At 34.0% G+C, this 18493-nt stretch overlaps 1 protein-coding gene across 2 annotated transcripts in view; it reads left to right on the top strand.

Moving 5' to 3' along the window:
• Positions 1-18493, top strand: part of LOC145673899 (piwi-like protein Siwi) — a 147881-nt gene that overhangs the window by 32177 nt on the left and 97211 nt on the right. The window lies entirely within an intron of this gene.

The following is an 18493-nucleotide window of genomic DNA, read 5'->3' as shown; positions in this document are numbered from 1 at the left end:
TATTAAACCTATTTTAATCGTAATAAATAAAGTACATTGGATTATCATTATATTTATTGAAGGCTGTTCTATTGCAGACAAGGAAGCCTTACTATTCCATTAGTAGGAGCTGCATTAAGGAGAGCCTGTTACCTTATTTACCCATTGATAAGGACGAAGAAATAACATTTTTTTCTTTTTTGTGGACTTGATAAGACCAACTAAGACTTCAGAGGTGTGTATTTTATAAGATATACACTTAATGATTTTTTATTTATTTTAATTGATTTTAATTAATATTCATAAACAGAGAGAGAGAGTTTTTTGATATTTTAAAAAAAGAATAAATTACAGCTAACTATAAAGTGAATATTTACACATTTTTTCTTCATAAAATAACTTGATTGTTTTCTTTTACAAATCAATAATTAACTAAAGATGAATAATCTTTCTTTTTTACAGGATATTATCATGTGACCGTTGGTTTAAAAGTATTTGTTTGATCTTTTTATTAAAGTGGAGTTGATTACTCAAAATAGTTTTTCTTTGTTTTATTTTTTAGATGGATTTTTTCTGCCCAACTGAAGAAATGAACCTTGTTGATGAAATTTACCTGCAAGAGGTGCTGCGCGGTCTCAACGAGTACCCGAGGGTCTTTAGCACTTGGGAGGCCATTATGGAGCTTTACCGGCTTGGCCATAGGGGATCGGTGAGATGCGACGCCATATTGCGGACCCTTCGTGCTCTTAAAGGTAATGATATATTCCTTTTACCGCACTGTGTATCCAGTGCGGTCGTACTGGACTTGTTTGTGTACGGTTTTTTTCGTACAAAAGAAACTTATGAATTGGCTCAAGTAAAACTTTTATATTTATTATCTTGTGGGGAAGGTCAGGTGGATAGGATAAATAATACTGAGCTTACAAACTTTTTTGATTTCGGCTCGCGGTTTGTTTCGGAACCATGCATAATCCCATCTGAAAATAACATCATAGTCATGACCCCTCAAGAAAGTCATAACTAAAGTTATAATAATTTACAATTGTTAAATAATGACGATTTAGCATTTCTAAATGATAAAGCAGATGGGATTGCCAATCTAAATTCCGTTGAAATACCAATTGAAGGAGAAATGAGGAGATTGGTTGAAAATGAGGACAACGCTGTGGTTATACTCACGCAACAGGTCCAGGGAGAAAATCCTCTATACAATCCGTTTGAACACTGTGTACAGGATATTCATGACTATGGGAATCAAATGATTTTTCTCTTCAGCCTGGTCCGTCATATGCTAGTGTTCCACCAATGGTTGGACATGGCAATGTAAACAACAATAGTACAAGTGGTACTACGAGTAGTGTTAACCCTTTGGGGATCCTGGCTTTTTGGGCTATTTTTTAGACTTTCAGTCAAGCAGCTACTGTATCGTCACTATTTATCCTAGGATCATGGTTCATACCTCATTCTCTTCAGAATAGAGCTGGCTTTCAAATGATACCACTTGCGTGCTCATACCATATACCAGAAGCGGGAAAAAATGTCAAAGTGAAAATTTTGGAGGGAAAAATTTTTTTCTCGAACATTGCCCCCCCTGGACCCCCCCCTGTGTGATCGTAGCCATCTGAAAAAAATCTGAGAAATAGTACTTAGTATACTGAATGTGTGGGCCAAATTTCAAGTTTCTATCTTGAATAGTAAGGGCGGGAGAATTTTTATCAAAAATTCCCACAGTGCCCCAAAGTACCATAAAACACTATGATCTCAGGGAAAAAAATTCCTGAGACATCCCTAATTACCCTAGGACTATAATCCGCCAATCATTCTCTTCAGAATAGAACTGTCTTTCAGGCGGTACCATTCATATGTCTCCATCATGTATCTAAGGCGGGAAATTCCTGACAAAAGGAATTTTTGGGGGCAAAATTTCCCTTTTTCCAACTTTTGCCCCTCTGGCCCCCCTGTTTTTACGCAGAAATCGGAAAAAAACTTCTGGTAAATACTACTCGTTGGACTGAATGTTTGTGCAATCTTCTACGTGAAAAAATAGGCCTGCCAGAGAAAATTTCCCTACTTTGCCCCACTTTTACCCTATACAGAAGTATATTTGGATAAAAATTCACTGAGACGGCCCTAATTACCCTAGAATAATAATTCGACCGTCGTTCTCTTCAGAATGGAACGGCCTTTCAGACGGTATGACTCACGTGGTTCTATCATGTTTTTTGGCGGGAAAATGACGAAAAAAGGGGTTTTGGAGGTAAAAAATCCCTATTTTTACCCCTTTGCCCCTCTGGTTCCCCCCCTGTTTTAGCACTGACATCGGAACAAAAAATCTGGTAAATAGTACTCGGTGGACTGAATGTTTGTGCAAAATTTCAATCTTCTACGTTCAAAAATAAGCCCGCCAAAAATATATATACCGACAATGCCCCATATTTCCCTATATAGAAGCAAATTTTTCAAAAAATCCCTGAGACGTCCCTAATTACCCTAGAATAATAATTCTACCGTCATTCTCTTCAGAATAGAACGGTCTTTCAGACGGTATGACTCACGTGGTCCTATCTTGTATGTGAGGCGGGAAAATGACGAGAAACGGGATTTTGGGGGTAAAAAAATCCCTATTTTTACCCCTTTTCCCCTCTGGTTCCCCCCTGTTTTGGCACTGACATCGGAACAAAAAATCTTGTAAATACTACTCGGTGGACTGAATTTTTGTGCAAAATTTCAATCTTCTACGTAGAAAAATAAGCCCGCCAAAAAATATTGAACATAGGCTTAGAAAATGAGAAAATAAATTTTTGACTTATGACGTCATGACCTCCTATGTCGGGACGCAGGACGGTCTGAAACCATACGTAATGTCTTCTACAAGGCCTCTGGACTTGGAAAACAAAAAAAACCGGGCGAAAACGCTCAAATAGAAGAGAAATGACGCAATGTACCATGAAAAGTGCATATGGTACAAATTGTACCATAGGATCCCCAAAGGGTTAATAGTGGTAATATAAATGGTAGTAGTGGTAGTGAAAATAATGACGGACAAAATCAAAGAAATAGTAATTTTGAAGTTGTTAGAGAAAGCAGGCAAATGTTTCGTAAATTTCATCGTACGGGCCATGAAATTGCTGTTAGACCTGTGGGTATTGAGCGGAATATCGATAACCCAGAGGCCTATATTGAAAGCTTATTTGATTTCGCATTGGAACATGTGATCTCCAATGCACGCCCCACGGACTACATTAGCCTATACATAGAGAGTAGTGATAGTACTAACAACAAGCCAGTGTATGTTCCATGGAGAAGAAAAGGCAGTTTTTCTGCTAGGACAATCCTCACTTCAATCGAACGAGTACTAAATTCGAATGAGGTGTTCCTTTTGGGGCAAGAAGTACTTTTTAGATTTCACATAGCGGAGAATTTGCATGGACAAGGAAGAACTAATGCAATGAGTGCTGTTCAAAAATATTGCAAATACCAGGATTACTTGGAAAAACGTTTAATTCGAATTGAAAATAAAAATATATATTGCCTCCCCATGGCTATAGTATATTGGATAACAAAATATACCTTAAGTAAGCAAGTTTTATGTAATTTAAGAACAAGAGATTATGATATGTGGATTCTTAAAGCAGAAGTTCTCTGCGAAATGGCAGGTGTTGACGTTGAATGTAAAGGAGGTTGTGACTTTTCAAATATTGAGGCTTTTCAATCGTACTTGAAAGCGGAGTATCAGATTGTGATTTATGAGGAGGTTGAAAAGAATAATCGGGAATATATAATACGTTACGCGGGGGAGCCAGCTGAAAGTAAGATTTTTATCCTGTGTGAAAGAGATAACAGTGTTGGTCATTTTGAACCCATCCCAATATTACAAGTTTTCTTAGCAAACGGAAGTATTGTTATTATTGCTTGAAAGGTTATGATGAAAGGTCACGTGAACACAAGTGTAAAACTCGTTGTACTTTTTGCGAACATACTCAGGAGCGTGATTATACGGCAAACAAAATCAAATGTAATGCATGCAATAGAGAGTTTGCTGAGGGTGTATGTTTTGAAACCCATTTAAAACGTAATAAAGAGAGTAGATCCGTATGTGATATTGTAAAGCTCTGCATCAATTGTGGTATCATCTTTGATAAGAGGGGGCGAAAATTAGAACCCATGTGTGGTGAACATTTTTGTTCAACGTGTCGCACACAAGTTGATACAAACCATACATGTTTTGTTCAGACACAGCCACCTGCTCATACGACAAGTTTTATGTACATCACCTATGATGTAGAGACGATGTTGAAGGCACCGAATGAGCGCGGTGAAACGGAACATAAAGTTGTACTGGTGTGTTGTCATCATGTTTGTCATGCATGTATAAGGAAAGGTATCGATGAGCCTTGTAAAACGTGCGGTGACAATATTGGAAATCGTTCGTTTTCTTTTAAGACAATGACGGATTTTATTAACTACGTGTTAGTAGAGCGTCCTGTTTTTCAGAAAGTCGTGGCAATCGCCCATAATGGTAGCCGCTACGATGGTCTTTTCTGTCTTAGAACTCTAATAGAACACCAGCATATTGTACCTAGTGTTCTTATCCAGGGTCAAAAGATTTTTAATATCAACATAGGTAACCGTATATTTTTCCGCGACTCTTTCCTTTTCATTGGCGTTAAATTATCCAAATTACCGAAAACGTTAGGCCTTAGTAAAAATTTAAAGAAGGGAGATTTCCCATACTTGTTCAATACTGAAGAGAATCACAATTATGTCGGTCCCTACCCTCCGCTTGAGTACTACGACCCTGAGGCGCGAAGCACGGAAGAAAGAAAACAACTGGAAGCCTGGCACCAAGAACGTGCGGAAAGTGGCGAGGAGTTTAACCTGCAGGGGGATTGCTGGCTTATTGTGCGAATGACGTTAGAATTCTAAGAGAAGCGATCATTAAGTTTAGAGATATCATCGAAGAGAAAACGGAGGGTTTGCAATGTTTCATAACATCATCTACCATCGCAAGTCTTGCAATGCGGACATATTGTACCTTGCACTTACCGGAAAATATTATTCCTATCATTTTCGCGTTGGGATTTCATCATAAGACCAAGTATAGTACGAAAGCTATGCAATGGCTTATGTATATGGAAGACCAATTAGGGATAGAAATCCAGCATGCTAGGAGAGGTGGGGAAAAGTATATTGGTAGGTACAAGTTCGATGGATGGCACGAAGGACTCAACGCTGCCTTCGACTTTTACGGATGTTATTTCCATGCTTGTAGGCTTTGCTTTCCCTTTAACCGTGACGCGGTTTTGCACGATGCTCAAGACTCGTACAATACGATGGAAAAACGATATGAACAAACCATGCGGCGCCGTAGGTACCTAAAAAGTATAGGTGTAAACCTATATGAAATATGGGAATATTCTTGGGACAATAAGGTAAAGACGGACAAGGAAGTGCAAAAGTTTGTTCAAGAACGTTGTAGTAATTTGCCTGATTTTCTTATTCCTAAGAACTGTTACAACGGTGGTCGCACGGAGGTCTTTCGTTCCTACGTCAATTGTGCGAGTGATGAGCGAATTTCTTACGCCGATGTAACTAGTCTTTATCCATGGGTGATGTCGCGTAAACCTATGCAGGCTAAAGCACCTAAGATTTACACGGGGCCGGACTTTCCAGATGTGGAAAGTATTCACGGTGTACTAAAATGCACAATCTTGCCTGCAAAGGACCTCTATTTTCCGATCTTACCATACGTTGCGGGAGGTCGATTACTTTTTGGTCTTTGCCGCACATGCATGGAAGAAGAAAACACTAACGAATGTACCCATAGTGACGTTGAGGTAGCTCTCACAGGAACATTTTGCACTCCAGAGTTACAACTTGCTCTTTAAAAAGGTTACAAAATATTCGATATACATGAGATATGGGAATTTGAACTCTTAGATCCTGAAGAGAGGAATTCAGGTGGGCTGTTCGGGACCTATGTGAATTCTTTCCTTCAGATGAAACAGGAAGCCTCTGATTTTCCTTCTTACTGTACCACTGAAGAAGACAAACAAAAATATATCGATGAATATTATGCCCATGAAGGCATACGATTAAATTATGACAATATTAGGATGCACCCGGGATTGAGGCAATGTGCGAAACTATACCTCAATTCATTGTATGGAAAGTGGGGGCAACGCAGACATGTCACAGAGTATAATCGTTAGTGATGAGGTCACATTTCTTAGGTATTTAACTACGGCAAGGTATGAGATTCAAAGTGTTGTGCCAATTGATGATGACCATCTCATTCTCACGTACAGAGACATTGAAAATGAAAACGTTCCGTTAGAGTTTTCCAATGCGATACTAGCCGCATTTATAACTTCGTGGGCTAGACTTAGACTTTACGAACTACTGACGACTGTAGGACCTGACAGAGTAATCTACTGTGACACTGACAGTATCATGTACCTACAGAAAAAAGATGAGGAACCCTTGTTACCGCTCGGAAACTATTTGGGTGAACTGACAAATGAAATTCATGAAGGTTGGGAGTTTACAACCTTTATAGGTCTAGGCCGTAAAAACTATGCAATGCGGCTAACAAATGCCCAAGGGAATGTTCGGCATATATTCAAAATTAGGGAGATAACACTAAATGATAGGACCTCTCAAAAAATTAACTTTGAGAGTTTCTATAAATTAGTGTCGGGACAATTAGACTCCACAGTAATAGAAAACACAAATAGCATCGTTCGCAGACCGGGTTTCCATATTTTCAGCTGTAAAGAGACAAAGACACACCGTGAGGTCAACAAAAAATGAAAACGTATTGACGAACCGGACATAACTGACGATGAACCAATACAAAAACGTGCAAGTGTGCCTTACGGTTATAGACCCACGAATGAGTGAATGTGACTTGTATGAATGTCTCTTTCGTGCTATGAACCCCCCGAACAATAATCCCCCCGTAAAAATATTAATTTTTTAATTTATTCCTAATTTATTTTTATTTTATTCCTAATTTATTTTTATATTTTCGTTTGCTGTGCAAACAATATATAAACTAGTCATTTCAAGCTTTAATCTTATATCCCAGTGATTTTTGTCCATTTTGTTTACTGTGTAAACTCTGCTTTTGTATTCTTTCGTTTCCTTGGAAATTCCTTCATAAAATTGATTGTGAAAATATTTAATGTATGAGTGTGAGTGTGTATATAAAGCAGAGTCTCTATTATATGCATTCATTTGATTACATGATGTTAAAGTTTCAACATCCCTGTACTATTTTAATCGCTGGTCTTTCAAGGGCTGGTAAAAACTTGTTTTGTAAATCGTTTACTTAATGAACGTGATCAAATGTTTAGTATAAAGTTTAATGATATTGTTTGGTGTTATGGTGCAGTAATATCAAAATTAGATGCAAATGCAAAAATACGTTTAGTAGAGGGAATATCTGACATGAATAATTTTGAAATTAAAGAAAATTCATTATTAATACTTGATGATTTAATGTCAGAAACTAATGACGATGTTGCTAATTTATTTACAAAGTATGCACATCATAAAAAGTTAACTGTAATATTTATTATTCAAAATTTATTTCCAAAAGAAAAACATGCACGTGATATTAGTTTAAATGCACATTATATTATAGTATTTAAAAATCCACGTGATAAATTACAAATGCAATAGTACAAATGCAATCCACGTGATAAATTAAAATTTAGCAAGGCAAATTATGCCTCGGTATAGTAAAGAAGTCATGAGTGTGTTCGAAGAAGTAACACGGGAGCCTCACACTTACTTATTATTTGACTTGACACAAAAAACAAACGATGCATTGCGAATACGTACAAATATTTTTCGGAATGAAATCATGTATGTGTACGCTAACGTAAAAGACATGCATACAGAAATTTTTGTTTAGTCTGCATCAAGATGTTGAAGGTGAAACAACACTACAGCACGCTCCGTGCTCTGTGCAAATGCAAGAATACAAAACGAAAACAAATTTTACAAAATGCTTCAGGAGATTTAATAAGAACAATATCTCAAGTAGCTAAAAACACGATTAAAGGAAACATCCCTTTAAATTCTCGTCAGAAGCAACGTTTACGTAGACATAAAAAGATCTTACGTTCTCTATCTCAGCAGCGTACTGCATTGAATAAAAAGAAGAAGTTGTTACTACAATAAGGTGGTGCGCTTCTACCGTTAATCTTGGGACCACTTCTTGCAGCAGTAGGAAGCAGTATTTTTAGTCGTTAAATATGTCAGAATTACGTAAAATGATTTTAGTTCCTGAAAGTGCTGTACATGAAATTCAATCGAATCTTAAATCCATAGATTCACATCAGTCACGTTTAGATGAAGAAATGAATAACATCTTAAAACGTCGTGATCTTAGTGTACAACAAAAGTGGAAATTATATCAACAAGCTTTGCATCGTTATTTACAGTATACATCTTCTTCACATAAACCTATTACTTTACCTATCATTCAAGAAGAAGAAGAAGAAAAATAATAATCATCATCATCAAGCTCCAACAAGATAGCAAAACTTCTATTTTACCATTTGTATCAGACATTTTACAATCAGCACCGAAAACACTTCATAGGAAAACAGATCTATTATTAAAACAGTTGACAAGTTCTGATAAAATTCAGTGGGATAAGTTTGGTAATGTACGTATTCATGGAAAAACAATACCAGGTTCAAATAATATAGATTTAATAAATGATGTTGTTCGTACAAGAAAATATTCAAGAAATCCTTTAGGTATTCATGACTTTAAAAATATATTAGAAGATATTAATGTTCCTAAAAATTTATTGGTACACCTATTAGCACACCGGCATCAAAAGTGAATAGTAGTAGTAGTAGTAGTAGTAGTAGTAGACAACGTATTCGTAAAGTAAGAAAATCTCCTAGTCCTGCAGTAGTTGCTAATTTATTTAAACACTGGAAAGAATATAGTATGTAAAATGACAAAATTATCAAAAATATATTATCATTATTCAAATCCTGATACTTTATCAAGTATACAAACATTACAACGCAAAACAAAGTTATCTAAAGGAAAATTAATTAGTTAGCTTCTCAAGATGCTTATACATTACATGCACCAGCTCGTAAAGTTTTTGAACGTAAAAAGTATTATGTTAGTGCACCAAATGAAACATTACAAATGGATTTAGCAGATATGCAAAATATTACAAAGTATAATAATTATAAATATATATTATGTTTTATTAATATTTTTTCACGCTATGCATATTGTGTTCCGTTAAAAACAAAGGTCCTGAAATGGTAAAAGCAATAACAAAATTTTTTTAAAAAAATTTCAAGTTACCTGTGTTTAACGTACAAACAGATTTAGGCGGTGAATTTTATAATCGTCATGTAAAACAATTGTTTAAAGAATATGAAATTAATCATTATAGTGTTCATTCCGAAATTAAATGCGCGTTAGCAGAACGTTTTATACGGAAATTAAAAGAAAGATTGTAACGTTATTTTACTGCAAAGAATACTTATCGTTATATTAATGTATTAGATCAAATTGTAAAAAATTATAACCATTCATACCATTCAAGTATTAAAATGGCACCTGCACAAGTAAATGATTCCAATGTGAATCAAGTGTGGGAAACATTATACGGAAATAAAAAGAATAAAAAGTATATAACATGTAAATTTAGTCCGGGTGATTATGTACGTGTTAGTAAGTATAAACATGTATTAGAAAAAGGATATTTACCTAAATGGTCACAAGAAGTATTTATTGTTGACAAATGTATTAAGTCAAATCCTGTCACTTACAAATTAAAAGATTGGAACGGTGAAGAAATTAAACGAATATTTTATGCACAAGAATTACAAAAAGTAATTATAAATTCAAAGAAAACATATCTCATTGAAAAAGTAATGAAACGTAAAAATGGTTGGATGTATGCAAAATGGTTAGGATATTCATCAAGTATGAATTCGTGGATTAGATCAGATTCTATTCAGTCTGCAAAATGAATTCGAACTTTACACACGACTTTTACGTTACTCTTCCTTCAAATGCAAGTAGCAATCCTTTTGATAATAATACCACATCATCATTTCGTGTTAAATTGGCACAACCTATTGATTTAAGTGATGGGGAATGGGCTGTTGCATTAGCACAAATTAATATTCCGTGAAGTTTTTACAATGTTTGTGAAAATGAAGAAATTATAATTACTAATGTTATCGATGATAAAGTTGAACGCCACCATGTTCTAATAACACCTGGATATTATTCATTGAATCGATTCTACAATTAATTCCTGAAAATGTTCGTATGTTACACTATTTACAAAATAAAAATAAAATTGTTATTAAACATTCTTTCAAATTAGAAGATCAATGTATGATTGGTGTTACACCAGGATTACAACACATTTTTGGATTTATTAATGAAAATACGCTTGATGTTAAAAATGTTATATACACAAAAGTTAAAAATGTTGATTTAATATTAGCACTTGGAAAATTTCCATGTGATTTAGATTATAATATTCCCAATACAATTAGTGTTTGCATTGATATTGTAAAACAAAACAAAATATAGGTCCATTAGTTCGAAAACTTAGTGTATATAATGTATAAAACGGTCATGTAAAATCTTTTGTGTTTCACACACCGCATTATGTTAAAGTTGAAAAGAAATATTTTGATACGATAGAAGTAAACTTAAAAGATGAACACGGTTTAAAATTACCGTTTCGTTTTGGAACTTCAAACCTAACACTTCACTTTAAACGAAAATGATTTCTGAAAATATTGATGATAGTTTTAACATTACATTAGTTTCAAATGCTAGTGCAGATGTATATCCTACAAATAGTCCAACACATTTTATTAATAAATTAAAAAATAATATTCGTTTATCAGAATTCGATTGGCATGTAGAATAAAGTGAAGTGCGTATTCCATTAACATGTTACAATGCTACCGAAGGTGAAAATGTTATATGCTACAAATTTAAAAATGAAGTTCCTATGAAAAGTAAAATTCTTGTTGGATATTATTCATCCATTCATCATTTAATAGAAGAATTAAAAGCAATATCGAGTTTTATAAGTTTTAGTTTTTCAAATGTTGTACATGTTAAATGTGATGAACGTGTAGAATCAGTTACATTGTCGCCTACATTAGCTTTACAATTAGGTTTTTCTGAAAAATCAGATCTTGTTAAAAAATCTCGTGGATTCAAACAACCACACGTAGATATCGGATATCCACATCAAATTTTTATACAGATATTATACAATATCAATTTTTAGGTGCTACAAAAGCACCATTATTACGTATAGCAACAATCTTTCATATTAAATACGGAAAAGTTCAAACAATTACCTTTGAAGATATTCATTATATGCCACTTGCAAAATTTTGTTTTAACACAATTGAAATACTATTAAAAGATCATGCAAGGCGAAATTTGCCATTTCTTTCTGGGACACTGACCGTAACACTACATTTTAAAAACTGTCCTGCATTTGCTAAATAATGATAGTAATAGTAAAAGATGAGAGTTAGACGTGTTACTTATCAACGTGGACGTGGAATACCATATTTTTCAGGACCTGTTTATCAAAGGAGACATGGTATGGGTAGTTTCTTTAAAGGATTATTTCGTTTTGCTTTACCATTTCTTAAACAAGGTGCAAAAACTGTAGGACGTCAAGCATTACAAACCGGTATGCAAGTTGCGGATAATGTATTAGAAAATCGACCATTTAATTAAAGAATCGGTTCGTGGGCGCGTGAAAGAAGCTGGTAATTGTTTAAAGACAAAAGCAATTAACAAAGTTGGGCAGTTGCTAACTGGTAACGGTAAGAGACGGTCACGCAAGAGGAAAGCTCCTGCAATTGTAAAGTTTGGACCACCAACAAAACGTAAACATATACACGACATCTTTTCATAATGGCGCCCTTAAATTCAAGTAGTTTTGAATGTTGTACCAATGAATTTGATTTCTTTTCTATACCAATGACAAAAACAGCTATTGAAGCAACTACAAATGCTGAATATCGTCCTATTTCCACATTAACCTCAGAAGGACCTATTGAATTTGTTATTCCGGGAGAAACAGGGGAATTTATTCATCCTGCATATCTATATCTTTATGTACGTTGTAAAATTACTAAAGCTGATGGTACAACTTTAGCTAATGATGATACTGTTTTACCCGTAAATAATTTCTTACATTCTTTATTTAGTCAAATTGATATTTCGTTAAATGATAAATTAATTAGTTCTTCATCAGGATTTTATCCTTATCGTGCATACATTGAAACATTATTAAATTATTCTTATGATGCTTCTCAAACACATTTAGCATGTGCCATGTGGCATAAAGATACTGCAAAAAATTTTAATAAATTAGATAATACAAATGCTGGTTTTCAAAAACGTGCTAATAAGGTGAAAAATAGTAAATCTTTTGAAATGTATGGACGTCTTCATACTGATATTGTAAGTTTATATCGTATGCTCCCTAACAAAGTAAGTTTGCGTGTAAAACTACATCGTAGTAAAGATAATTTTTGCTTAATGTCTCCTGAAAATACAAGTTATAAAGTTGCATTTGAAGAAGTTATTCTTCATGTACGACGTATTGGTGTAGCTGCAGATTTAGCTATGCAATTAAATACACGAATGTGTTCGGAAACTGCCAAGTTACCTCTGACGAGAGTGGAAACAAGATCTTATACTATACCTGCACAAGTAAAGTCTTACAACATTGATAATCTTTTTCTGGGTAATGTTCCTAAAGGCCTGGTTATTGGTATCATCTCCAACACAGCCTTCAATGGGAAATCACATCTTTATCCCTTTGAATTTCGAAACTTTAAAGTTAACTTACAAGTCGGCTCAAAATCATTTCCTCCCAACTCCCTCACTCCTGATTTTAATAATAATTCATACCTTCTAAGTTACTATACTTTGATTTCAGGCACTGGTATATATTATCAAAATTATTCACATACTGTTACTCTTGATGAGTATCCAAAGGGATATGCTCTGTATGCTTTTATTCTATCTCCAACAGGAACTTTGGATGATAACACGTGGGATGTCGTACGCGATTCCCCTGTAAATTTAAAAGTATCATTTTCAGAAATTTTAACTGAACCAGTTACATGCATTGTGTACGCGTAATTCGATTCTTTAGCACAAGTAGACAAAGACAGAAATATTTATACTGATAACACCTAATTTATTCAGTTGAGTACGATGAGGGTTGTTGTACACTTCTCGGCGTATCATGATAACGAAAAAAACTTTATTGCAAAAGAGCTAGCCATTGTAAATCCTGACGTTCCCTTTTTCCAAAATTGGATTTTTAAACCACCATTTCCTTTAAATAAGTTAGCTGAGCCAATCGTAAGTACAAACAAATATCTAGGTGAGAATGTGTATGGCATTACCTGGCACGAAGGCGATGTAGAATATTCCCATCTTAAGGAAATACTTCAAACATATCGTTCAAATACTACGACCATATACACATACGGAATAAATAGAAAGTGTTTTCTTCAAGAAATTCTTTAAAGAAAAGTTACAAATTTAGAAGAAATAAACTGTCCAAAGTATACTGCATTAAGTTTTCACGTTCATCGGTGTGCACATAATAAGCATCGTTTCGGACAATATAGGTGCAGTGTTCATGAAGCATTACTGTATAGTAAATATGTGAAAGTGTATGACTATGTGTTACATGTGAATAACAGTGATAATTACATACCTACTACAATTAAAAATAATACTCTTCATCATGTATAGTGACGGATTGTTAAAAGTGTTACTAAGTGATAAAGTAACTGGTGCAAGTGCTACTGGAATTTACCCTATTGACAAACTTCCTGTAACGGTAAAACCTCCTGCTGCACTTGTGATTAATCTTGATACATCTGATTCTGTGGTTCCCAAAGGGTTGCAGTATATAAGGAAAAACATAGTTTCTACTTTGACAGTCTTGCTATGGACATTCCCAAGGGAATAAAAAACTTTTTGTCGAAAAATACTAAAATGTACTTTACAAATAATCATCAATATCAACATGATAATTCTGTGTTGTGCGGTTATTTTATCTTATTCTTTTTGCATCATATTATCCGCATTCAATCATTTCAAAAGTGTTTAAAAATGTTTAACAAAAAAATTGAAAAAGAATGATGATATCGTTTATAAACATGTGAACAAGTTTTTTTAAAAAAGAAAACACAAATATTTCTTTATTTTTTTAATTTTTATTATATATTTACAATTTTTTTATTTTTTATCATATATACAATTTTTTAATTTGCAATACATTTTTAAAACTTACATCCCTGTATTTAATTTACAATTCCTAAAAAACATTACAATCTTGACAATGCATTAGTTAATGCTGTTGATCTTTCATATTTCCACCAATAATTCAACTGTTGTGCATTCAATATGCACATCCTGATTTCTTTACAATAGTTGTATGAAGAGAACAATATTCATTAAATGTATTTCCACATAATTCATTTAATGAAGGACAATGTTTTGTTTCTAAATCAATGACATTATCTAATGCAAATATTCTTTTGATCCAAAGAGATTTTTCTAAACCTTTACAATAAAAGGTTGAATTCTTTGCGCATAATTGATATACAAGGTTTCGTATGCATGATACAGTATATCCAGTTTTGCTATTCCATTTCAAACCATGTAAATTTAATGTTAACCAGTCAATTTGTTTTTGACATCCTAATGATAATAAATTATATTCTACTGGTGATTTTACCAAGCAATGTAAATTTACAGTATCATCGCATGCAGTTAAACAAAACTCAGGAATGATAAATTCGTTATGAGACATTTTAAAACCTTGAATATCGAAAATATACTGATTTACACATGCTGAAATTTCATATGTATGATAAATAAAAAACGAAATTATCTGTCCAACAAATTCTGCATTATTTAAAACATCATAAGTTTTATGCATAAAGCATAAAAATGAGATTTTACTATGTTCTTGTTCGAGCACTTCAAAGAGTTCACTAAGAGTTTTATCAAGAGATAAATACTTCACTGCAAATGTTCCAGTATTATGAAAATGTGTAAATTCATGAGGAAGATTTAACTTGCATTCCATGCATTTCATTGGATTATTGTTGTGTAAGTATACTTTTATAGTTTTTAATACACAGTTCACATTAATGTTTTCACCACTACATAGCACACATGAAACACTAGCACTATTCGAATACATTTTTCAATCTGAAATATTCGCTTTCCGTTTGTCTTTTCTTATGAAAATCTCTAGTAATTCCGGTAAACAGTCTGTATCACTTAATAATTCCACATAGGCATCATAAAATTTTTCTCTTGTTAATAGTCCGATAATATGCGTGTTTGCATACAAATAAAACACATCATCTTCAACACTAGGACTTGCTATAATACTTCAAGCGCGGATTTCCAATAATTCTGGACGCACAGCCATACAGTCATGAGCAAAATCATGATTAGATCCTGCCGTACATCCCTCACATATTAGTGTTTCGTTAAAATTCCATTTTTCAATAGCCTTTTTATACATTCGCGATCCACTTTTTCACGATTACAACAACAATCTAAAGCCCAAAATCGTGATGTTCTTGATAATACAACTGGAGATGATGGTGGTGTTGGTGAAACTGTTAGCATCGGTGATTCTATTGCATCAAAATCATATTCCTCATCTGACGATGATTCGCATATTTCTGTTTCAATATCGAATATTGCTTCAGTGTTAACTTCGTAGCGGTCGTCCTTCTCAAAAAGATGCATGGTGTCTCTATATAAATATTTCTCCCTATAGTCCGTATTTAAAGTATTTTCATATTCGCAAGGTAATCACGTGTTCAGCATTCGCAACATCAAAGTTCTTTTCTATTGTCAAATACCATACGGACATGTTTCAACATTTTCACCTACCACGTCCCCAATTTTTCTTTTGTATTCTTCGCCGCCAATCTCTTTTCTTCACCTACCACGGCTACAAAGTTATTTTTATTAGTCTGTCTCCAATCTGTGGTGTGTACCAAACGTGTCAGCGGTCTTACTTTTGTATTTGCAAGTTCACACACAAACCATACAAAGGAAATTAAGTTGGTCGCCATTTAAATTTCAGCTATTCTCTAACGCTAGCAGGGGAGGGCGTGCATACTTGCCTACCCGGAAGCAAATCCTTTGCAAAGTAACAATGACTGTTCTTTTCTCAGATAGCCTCTCTAAAAGACAGAAGAACCCTTCACTGTGTCTGCATTTGTAACTTAGAAACATGGTAAACTTCTATAAGAAGGGAGTTAACTAAAAGCCAAGAAAAAATCAATAAAAATGAATATAAACGAAATAAATAAAAATATTCAATCCGCATCCATTTTCCCATCTCGCAATGTTATTTCTCTCCAAGTTACATATGGGGATCGCGGTAATTCTCTCATAGAGCGTTCACCTCTGGTGCTAAGGGTCCCGGGTTCAATCCCAGCCTCCACCATGTAAACTTTCATAATATACTTTTTCAGTAGCTTTTATAAAACGAAAACATAAAATAGTTTCCTCCCACTTTCTATATACTCTTTCAAGAGCTTTTATAACTAATTAACTAATAATTAACTAATTAACTAATAACTAATTAACAACAACTTTCCATGGGAAAGGAAATAATTAAAAGATAGAAGCAATCACCATGAAACGTAAAACTCAAAGATTTCATTTTTTTTCAAGTTACATATCTCAATGTGAGTTTCTGTTAGTCAAAACCATCTGTATAATACGAGATTCGAACGGGGGTCTTGTATAATACAAAGATCAAATGGAGGTACTTCAATAATGTAACTATATTCAATATTATTAATTTAATCATACTATAAATTAATGCTAAAAAAAAGTTTTGAGTGCTAGGGAATAGCGTTTCATAATATGTACCAATATTCTAATCAACTAACACATGCTCACATTTAGTTCAAATCGTCCCAATTAAAATTCAAATTTAAATTTCCATTATTTTTTATTTTTAAAATATCCAATATACAAACGTGTACATACACGAATTCATACTCAAAAAGAGGACATGAACTTTCCAAAAACAAAACAGACCACATAACGGTCACGTAATCAACATCTTAATGACCTAACGGCACACATCCATTAAAGGAGGATGTAATAATAGCACCTTAATTACGTAATGTACCGTTAACTTTTTCCTTTCGTGTGTATTATTTTGTCGGACTCTACTTATATATATATATATATATATATATATATATATATATATATATATATATATATATATAGAATAAAAATATACTGATTCATTGGACTAGAGTCATGGTTCAAACGCCATTTGCTTCAGTATAACGAGCCCTTTTTAACGCTACTGCTCACATGTCCGTATCGTTCATGAATCGAAAAATTAACAAAAAAAATCATTTTTTCTAAATAATTACCCTTTCGGAACACTTGCGCCCCTCGGTCCCGGCCCCGGTTTCTTGTAGGAATCTCAAAAAAATTGAGAAATACCCAAAGGTATACACAATCCGTATGCAAAGTTTCAGTCTGATATCTTGAAAACTAAAGCCGTGGAAAACGTTAGAAATTTGACTTAAAAAACAGAAGAGGGACACATACACTCCGCCCCCAATTGGCGCTGCCTAGTTGACCATCCGGTTTCGAAACGCATCTGGGATGTTCTTTAGCCCATCCTTGGCTTGACCAATAAAAATAACCCGGCTTAAATATTTGTTATAGAACCTAAATAAGCAGTCAAAGTGATACTACGCCACGGTAACAAAATTCAGTGGCGGAAACAAGGGAGGGCCTGGGGAGCCAAGCCCCCTTGCTCAAATTCTTAGCCACCCTAGTGGCCCCACGCAGAGTGATACTGCTATAGGTAGACAAACGGTGAATTGATTTTGGCCACAAGTGAAAATACTACTGAAACATCCTTCGACAGCAGAGCTACCAACTGCAAAATACCGTATGTTGGAATAGTCTGCGTTCCGAGTAAAAGCTCCAGGCTCGTTTTTGTTTGTAGTACGCAAGATCTAATTCATCGAAATGTTTAAGGTGCATGCACTGACCTCAGTATCTGACCGCTCCTTTTAACCTCTGTCCCTTATCTGGTTATCTTCTTTATTTTCGACAAAGAACCAGAAAAAAACAAAATCAGTCGACATTCTCATTCGCTTCGATGTTGAAGGGCATACTAAAATAAGAGATGCTTACTTACAAATAGCATGCACTGCAGTAAAATATTACACTTGTGTTGGAAGAAAGAAGCCTTTGTACACTAAGTAATTAATTTCCATTGATTATAGTAATATAGAACAAATGCATAGCATCCGTTAAACAACTTGTTATTATTATTATTATTATTATTATTATTATTATTATTATTATTATTATTATTATTAAATAATATCAAGCCGTCTTGTTTAATATACAGTAAAAGAAGAGAGCA

This window comes from Thermobia domestica, chromosome 17 (assembly GCF_964235325.1).
Source record: "Thermobia domestica chromosome 17, izTheDome1.hap1.1, whole genome shotgun sequence".
Classification (NCBI taxonomy): domain Eukaryota; kingdom Metazoa; phylum Arthropoda; class Insecta; order Zygentoma; family Lepismatidae; genus Thermobia; species Thermobia domestica.
This window is presented reverse-complemented; position numbering and strand designations above follow the sequence as displayed.